Here is a 9,460-nt window from a genome sequence, read left to right as displayed (position 1 = left end):
CAAAGTGTGGATTCCAGTTCCACGCGTACGGGGAAAAAAAGCCTAAATTTTTCTATCGAGGGATCATATGCCCTATTATTAGACTATTTTCTTTAGTCATTGTGCTGTGATCGCTATAAGCTTTAAGTTTATAAAATACTATTATTATTATTTACAGAATTGTAAAAAATCGATACTGCTTAACAAAACTATCGCATATATATTTAACATTTTGGACTAATGGGTATATATGTCATCTGCAGTCGGATATATTACAAATGTTTGCAATTTTTATAGGAAGATAATAGTAATTTAAACTTGTAGCAATGTTTCATTCCTTAACCAGACTGGCATATAATAACCAAAACAACGTTATGTATGGATGTACCTGACGAGACCCAGATTGCAACATGAATGCAACACATATTGAACGGAGAACTATACATAAGGTACAGTAGCAGGATGGGTCGAAACGACCGTTGTACAAAATAAAGATTAATACCAAATCCATCTTCTGGTTACTTAAGAAATTATTATTATTATTACCAGCTACGGCGGTACATATTCTAAAATTGGAACGATACAGAGAAGATTAGCATGGCCCCTGCGCAAGGATGGCATGCAAATTCGTGAAGCGTTCCACCTTTCTAGCAGCAGGAGTGGTTGTGTGGTAAGTAGCTTGCGTACCAACCACATGAGTCCGGGTTCAGTCCCACTGCGTGGCACCTTGGGCAAGTGTCTTCTACTATAGCCTCGGGCCGACCAGAGCCTTGTGAGCGGATTTGGTAGACGGAAACCGAAAGAAGCCTGTCGTATACATACATACATACACACACACACACACACACACACATATATATATATATATATATATATATATATGTGTGTGTGTGTGTGTGTGTGTGTGTGTGTGTGTGTGTGTGTGTGTGTGTGTGTGTGTGTGTGTGTATATATATGTGTGTGTGTGTGTGTGTGTGTGTGTATGTATATGTTTGTGTGTCTGTGTTTCTACCCCCAACATCGCTTGACAACCGAAGCTGGTGGTGTGTTTACGTCCCCGTAGCCTAGCGGTTCGGCAAGACAGACCGATAGAATAAGTACTAGGTTTACAAAGAATAAGTCCTGGGGTCGATTTGCTCGACTAAAGGCAGTGCTCCAGCATGGCCACAGTCAAATGACTGAAGCAAATAAAAGATAAAGAAAAAGATTACTATTATTATCAATTTGATACATATATATATATATGTGTGTGTGTGTGTGTGTGTGTGTGTGTGTGTGTGTGTGTGAGTTTCTGTGTTTGTCCCCCCCTACTACCGCTTGCCAGCCGGGGTTGGTGTGTTTAAGTCCCCGTAACTTAGTGGTTTAGCAAAAGATATCGATAGAATAAGTACAAGGCTTTTAAAAAAACGCCCTGGGGTCGATTCATTCGATCAACATTCTTCAAGGCGGTGCCCCAGCATGGCCGCAGTCTGATGACTGAAACGAGTAAAATATAGATAAAAGATCGTCATTATTATTATTTACTTCACCGGACTGAATGCTTAGCTGTGTCACGTCCCACGAGGTTGCCTTTGCCTTCCATCCTTTCGGCATCGATCTTATTGGCTAGTTCCCTCTCTCAAAATTTGTACCAATAGTAGAAAAACTATTATTGTTGTTCGTTGTTGCTGTTGTTATTGTTGTTGTTGTTGCTGTTGTTATTGTTGTTCGTTGTTTTGTTCCCTGTGTTGATAGGAACTGTATTGTATATAGATTTAACCCACAAACAAACTGTAAAACTAGTCTATATATACAGAGGGACGGTGCAGTAACAAGACAACGACGTACGTAGGGGAGACAGCATGGATCATAGGAGAGCGGGTATAAAGCATTGGAGGGAACTTAAGGAAGAGAAGAGCTCATCGGTTCTGTACCAATTTATTTTCTAAACATTATATAGGTTTATAAGAAATAGTGTCACATAAATTTATATCACACTTCTCACATGGTCACAGGATATTTGAAACATGTCACCGTTGTTTTTCATCTCAAATGGTGTAAATAATATGTAGTTCTAATCTAAAATATGTCGATTTAAGCAACAAACCACATTACCTGGTAATTGCTGACCTTGTGCCTAAATCTGTAACGAATTTTTGTTGTTGTTGTTGTTGTTGTTATTGTTATTATTATTATTATTAAAATATTTACTACGTGCATTCACCGCACTACTGAGCACAGCACTCTGTGCCTTGGGAGGGTGTTGTGATTTGTTTTAATGTTATGTTTACTGTATTGATCGTGCTTTTCGTAGGATGTGTGCGGTGCCTAGTAGTGCTATTTTCAATATATTACATACAGAACGTCACCAACTCTTCATCAGTTATCGGCCAGAGGGTCAAACGTAATTTCAGCCATTATCGACATATATTGCTTCCATTCTGGCGGCACCGACAAGAAACTTGTCAGGAATAAGAACAAAACGAGACGGGCTCGAGACGAGACCGTTAGTGGACGGACGAGGGACTAAACGATAGACAGATTAAAGGCTTAGGGCCACACGAAGACAATTAATAATGATAATAATACATATACAACAAAAAACACCTCGCTTCGCATGGACGTTACAAATTGGTGACCCGTTCCAGGTCCTTGAAACTACAAAAATAGTTATAATGGGAGAAGGAGATACTCCATAGGTATCATAAACCTTCCATTCCATTATAAAATATTTGTCTAGATATTCATTGTCCTAGACAAATACGACTTTAGAAGTTTCTGCCCCAGTAGATGCTTAAGAGGTAGACCACCCACAATTACATCTATGGCTAGGAAAACTCCTATAGAGAGATGGAGTGGATGGACCAGATCCATACGGACCCCCGAAAACGAATATGAAGTAAAGAAAATGGTCGAACATGCACTAGGATCTACCCTAAAAGGCCACACCTTTAAGTTTAACAACAAAATTTACGCCCAGGTTGAGGGGGAAGCCATCAGGGTTAGTATCACCGGTGATGTGGCCAGCCTTTTCATGGTATGATGGGACAGAAGGCTTAAAGAACGCCTGACACAGAACTCCATACTCATGAACATGTACTCTCGCTATGTTGATCATATCAGTATAGTGGTAAAAGCAACCCCACAAGAGAGTGCTCTTGGAATAGAAATAGAAACTAATACTATGGAGAGCATCCAGCAAACAGCTAACTCCATCCACCAGAGTATTAAGGTCACGATAGACTACCCTACGAAACACCCTAACCAGTACTAGATAGAGATCTTTGACTGGAAACTGTGAATAATAAAACCCAAGTCATTCACTCATACCATGCCAAACCCATGGCCTCCAAATACCTGATTCACCGGAACTCAGCTATCGCGGACAATGCCAAATTCTATTTATCCATGGCAAACCTCATCAGAGTAATGAGAAATGTGTCCATCATGTGACCCAACAGAGTTAAAGCGATACATACAATACTACGTTCACCGCATGCAGTTCTCAGGATACAGCCAAAGGGAAAAGATCAGAGTATACAAAGGAGCCATGAGGAAATTTGAAACTATCATACTATTTGCGCACTCTATAGGAGCAAATCATGGAACACCTTTTAAAGGACTAAGAAGAAAATAGGGAAAGCCATCTCATGGTGTGATAGCCACAAATAGCAGAGTGTCATTTTCGTTGACACCACCCCTTCTAAAGCGTACCGCTTTAGAAGGGCCCTAGACAAACTTAAGCTAAGAATTAAGGTTGTAGAAAGGCTAGGTAACCCTTTCAAATCCCTAATCGGTAGAACCTACCCTTTTAGTAGAATCCCCTGTACTGATAGGAACTGTATTGCATGTAGATTTAGCTCACAAACAAACTGTAAAGCTAGTCTATAATATAAGATGTACAGAGGGACGGTGCAGTAACAAGACAACAGCGTCGTACGTAGGGGAGACAGCAGGGAGCATAGGAGAGCGGGTATAAAGCATTGGATGGAACTTAAGGAAGAGAAGAGCTCATCGATTCTATAACAGCACGCCGAGCAGAAACACGGGGATCACTCAACAACATAAAAGTTAAAATCTTGGACACACAGAGAACAGACGCAACGCTTAGACAAATAACGGAAGCTACACACATAATAAAAGACAAACCTAGCCTGATTAGGAAACTAGAATGGAACACTAAAATACACCCCAACACACCACAACGTATGACAGAATAAGATCCCCATAGACTGATAATAATATGAGTATAATACAATGAATGGAATTAAATAACTGTATACATTACCAGAATAAATTAAATTAAAGTAATACAAAAAATAGATAGAAAAGAAAAAGTAAGTAGATATAAACAAATGAATAAAATAGATAAAAGTAGATCAAACAAACGTGTATAAACAGGGGATACTGATAATGCGGGCACATCCCCCCACACACACTTACTAAACATAGACACACAGATATTTACGCATGCGCAAATAAAGGCACATACAATAGGAATACAAAATGGTAGATCATTAGTAAGGAGAGACACAAAAAAGAACAAAGAAAGCAAAAGACCACTGATGAGGTCACAGAAGTGTGACGAAAAAAATCTGACTGCAATTCAATGAATATAAAATAAAACTGAAGCAAGAGAACACCAAATATATAACCCTAACCCTAATTTTATTGGCTAAGCTGGCAACATGACCATCCCCAAATACAACAATATCTGTTTCAACATACGAATTCACATCAAGAATCTTGCAAAACGAATATATAAACGTATACACACGCGCGCACACACACACACAGACACACACAGACACACACACACACACACACACACACACACACACACACACACACACACACATATATATATATATATATATATATATATATATATATATATATATATATACATATGTACATATATATGCATATATACGTATACAGGTATAAGTTAGAGGTGTTTAAAAACTCTAAGGGATGATTAAATCTAAAGGCGCTCCTGGTGATTACCTGCATAGGTACAGTCCTTGGTAAAAGGTATACAGTAGCAGGTAGTTCAGCGGGTAAACCGTAGTTTAAATTATATGCAAGGAGAAAATGGAGGAAATATAACAGGAAGAACTTGGTCGTTTGCGCTAGTAAGCCATTAATTTAATTAATAAAGAAAAGTGGTAGTAACAGTACATTTACGATCGTTTCTGTTTACCAGTTGTAGTGGTAGACTTCATCAGAATGCAGAGTCATATGTAGAGGTAAGAAGAGCGAAAGACAAGGGATGTATTGGTAACAAGAATAAAGACAAGGAATGGTGAGTCTTACCTTATAGTAGATTTCTTAGTTGATAATTCTGCAGCCAAGTGAATGTAGGACGGAGGTTATTTTGATCTGTAGTCCCAAGTTTAAGTAAGCGCATATTTTCCACGTGTTTATCCTGGCTAGACTTTTCACCGTCGGTGTAAAGAAAGGGGGTTAACTCTAACACATGGTGAAAAGGAGGCTAACTCTATTCGGATTACTCAGTCCAGGGTGAGTAAGGAATTTATGTGTCTTTGTAACTTAAAGTTGTAGGAAGTTCGTTGTAATGGAGAAGCCCTGTGTAGGTGCAAAATAATTTATTATGGGGTGTGTAAAGCGAGTGGAGATTTGGAGGTGAATATTTGCGTGTAAGTAGTTTAAGTGGTTTCCAGCTAAATGTGATTATTTAGATGAAGACGTTAGCGTAGGATTTGTACAGGGTCAAGCGGGCTATATGTATATAAAAATTACTGTTCTCATATTTTCTATTAAGAAGAAGTGGCTTAGCCATTAGAATTTCCAGGCGTTCGGTTAAACAAAGATCGCACAGTCTATTGGTAGAGTTATAAGAAGTTGATTTTGCGAGTATGCGCCATTCTAATCTATATTCTTTTTTTTTTTGTTCTTAAGCTCCCATATTAGCTACAAAGCCCTGTTGAATTTGCATTATTCCTATTTTTGAAGCTAGATTGGTGTGCGTTGTACCTAAGTATCATTTGGTCTTTCGTGACTCCTATATAGGATTTTATATGGCTATTTGTGTGTTCGTCACATTAGTAAACTACGTTTTTAGTCTTACATCTATTAGAGAATTGGCACTTCTATCCCTGCAGCCACATACATTATTAGGTATATCTGTGTTCGTGTTGCGTTGTGTTGTGGGGACTATTACTACTCTAGTCTTTGTCTATGTTACTAGAAAACGCTTCATTAGTGATGGGATTTGTTCTATTAGTCTGTTGGTTGTTAGATTTATTGTTCCTAATATTCTTAGCTTCATAGAATATGTCTGGTTTTTATTATTAATCGTAGCTATGGTGGTAGCTGGGTTACTAGTCAGTCTGTGGCCTACTCTAATTTTATTTCTAAATATTGCTGCATTTTTATTATTTACGTTTATGTGTTTATCTACTAGTTTCATTAATGAGCGAACTATGTTGGATTGGAGGTGCATGGCGAAAGGGATTACGAGCCAGATCTTATCACTATTACGTTTATTATTATTAATACTAACAATACTAACACTAAACGTAATAGTGATAAGATCTGGCTCGTAATCTCTTTCGCCATGCACCTCAAATCCAACATATTTCGCTCATTAATGAAACTAATAGATAAGCACTTAAACGTAAATAATAAATATGCACTTAAACTACCTTCACGCAAGCATTCACCTCCCAACCCCACTCGCTTTACACACCCCATAATAAAGGCTTCATCCATTGCTACAAACTTCCTTCAAATTTAAGTCCCAAAGACATAAATTCCTTACTCACACCGGACTGAGTAATCCGGATAGAGTTAGCCCCGTTTTCACCATGTGTTAGAGTTAACCCCCTTTCTTTACACCGCCGGTGAAAAGTCTAGTCAGAATAAACACGTGGAAAATATGCGCTTACTTAAACTTGGGTCTACAGTTATTTTAACCGCCATCCTACATGCACTTCGCAGCAGAATTATCAACTAAGAAATCTACTATAAGGTAAGACTCACCATTCTTTGTCTTTATTCTCGTTACCAATACATCCCTATGTCTTTCGCTCTTCTTACCTCTACATATGACTCTACATTCTGATGATGTCTACCACTACAACTGGTAAACAGAAACGATCATAAATGTACTATTACTACTACTTTTCTTAATTATATTAATGGTTTACTAGCGCAAACGACCAAGTTCTTCCTGTAATTTTCCCTCCATTTTCTTCTTGAATATATACCTATATATATATATATATATATATATATATATATATATATAACGTAGTTGAAAATGGATGCGTGGCGTTCAATCATATAATAATATAAATAATATATAAATATATATGTAAATACATATATTTGTATATACATTCATATATGGGCAATGGATACCACGGATCATAAACAATATGAAATCCGAAAACATGGAGTACGATCTTTTTTTACGAACAACGAAGGAAACAAATGGAAAACAAGACAAGTAACATGAAAAACGATCCTTCATCAGTTGTTGGTTGTTTTTCTACTTCGCTTTTCGAGCAATAACATTTATATATACATATACACACACACACATATATGTATACATACATATATATGCATATATGTATGTGTTTATCTACTAGTTTCATTAATGAGCGAACTATGTTGGATTGGAAGTGCATGGCGAAAGGGATTACGAGCCAGATCTTATCACTATTACGTTTATTATTATTAATACTAACAATACTAACACTAAACGTAATAGTGATAAGATTTGGCTCGTAATCTCTTTCGCCATGCACCTCAAATCCAACATATTTCGCTCATTAATGAAACTAATAGATAAGCACTCAAACGTAAATAATAAATATGCACTTAAACTACCTTCACGCAAGCATTCACCTCCCAACCCCACTCGCTTTACACACACACACACACACACACACACACACACACACACACACATATATATATATATATATATATATGCGTACACACACACACATATATTGAACACATTGTCTATATAACTGTGTGTCGGCACGAGCGTGCACATGTGTAGCACACCACGAAATATGATGTCAAACTTTCATCCGAAAATATACGAAAATTTATTTGCGACATATTTTAAAAATCTGTCGATGAGAAAAAGAGAGTAGAATATAAGTAACTTTCGGCCGGAACAAACGAATAAATAATATTAAACAGCAATTGAGTTTTTCCACTGAAATTAAACAGGATAAGCAAATAGGGAGAATTCTGTATAATTATAGCATTGCCGAGTTAAGAAAGAAATAGAGCAGGAGTGACTTGTACAATTATGGAACATGAGAAAGTCATTCCAGGAAAATAACCAGAGACGGAGAACAGAGAGCTAAGCTGAGAGAAAAGTAGACAAAAAGGGGAAGAAAAAGGAGATAGAGAGAGAGAGAGAAAGAGAGAGAGAGGGGGAGGGATAGAGAGGGAGAGAGAGAGAGAGAGAGAGAGAGAGAGAGAGAGAGAAAGTGAACGAGAGAAAGGCGCAAGAATGAAGAGGGAAGAAAGGAATAGAGTGGATAAAAGATTATGAAGAACGGTTGAGAGAGACAATCTAAACATTAATATAAGGTCCAGGTAAACATTAATCTAAACATTAATACAAGGTCCAAGTGTTCGACACTTTGAAATGTACATTTAGGTAGTTTATCTGTATTAAGCACTTATTTTTGTTTGTTTTAATGAGAAATATAGATTTATAGACGCTTCTAACGTTACGAAAGTGGTTTGGGGTGCTTAATTAGTGTTTTCGTTGTTGTATTTTGAAATGCATATTAACATGTAATGTTTATAATCAGTGAAAATGTTGACCCAACACTGTGAGATGTAATTGAAAACAATGGGATACATTTGAACATAGACTGTTTTTCATTTCTCTCTCTCAAAAAAAAATAAATAAAATAGAGCTTTCGATAGAATCGGTTTTAATCTAGGAGCAAGTTCTGATACAATACAACCATCTATGTTTATCTACCAGAAGAGATACATATCACTATTTAGAGCCATTAACTATCATGACTTCATCAAATCGATGATGCTTATTTACATATGTATTTAGTGCATTTTTCCCTTGTAAACAAATATTTCGATGTAGTAAACACCATAAGAATGAACGTTAAGGTTTATTTTATATGGGCAATAGCGGTTTTTATTAACAATGATATGAGTAATTGAATACTGTTAGACAAATATAAATAAATTGATTTTTCATTTTCCGTAGACATGAAAAGAAGATTGGTTATTCTAGGTGTCGATTCTAGTTGGAATATATTCAGGGACCACTCTCCCACCTTTATCTGTAAGGCAGAAGATAAAGCTATTCAATATGAAAGTGACTTCACTAAATAGGATAGCCCAATTTGCATAGTTAATGCTCTCACTGGATAAGTGGTCAAATACATAATTATTGATGTGCAAGCCATCAAGTGTCCGATACGTTGAAATTTAGACCAGCAACTAACTTTTAAAATAAAAACAAGTTTTCAACCAA

The 9,460-nt window shown here is 36.8% G+C and overlaps 1 non-coding gene across 1 annotated transcript; it reads left to right on the top strand.

Moving 5' to 3' along the window:
* The first annotated feature begins 521 nt into the window (after positions 1 to 521).
* On the top strand, positions 522 to 628 carry LOC128249221 (U6 spliceosomal RNA). Its single transcript, XR_008265339.1, has one exon. It is a non-coding gene; the product is annotated as a U6 spliceosomal RNA (small nuclear RNA).
* Positions 629 to 9,460: the final 8,832 nt, after the last annotated feature.

Source organism: Octopus bimaculoides, chromosome 12, assembly GCF_046866305.1.
Source record: "Octopus bimaculoides isolate indiv1 chromosome 12, ASM4686630v1, whole genome shotgun sequence".
In the NCBI taxonomy this organism is placed as follows: domain Eukaryota; kingdom Metazoa; phylum Mollusca; class Cephalopoda; order Octopoda; family Octopodidae; genus Octopus; species Octopus bimaculoides.
This window is presented reverse-complemented; position numbering and strand designations above follow the sequence as displayed.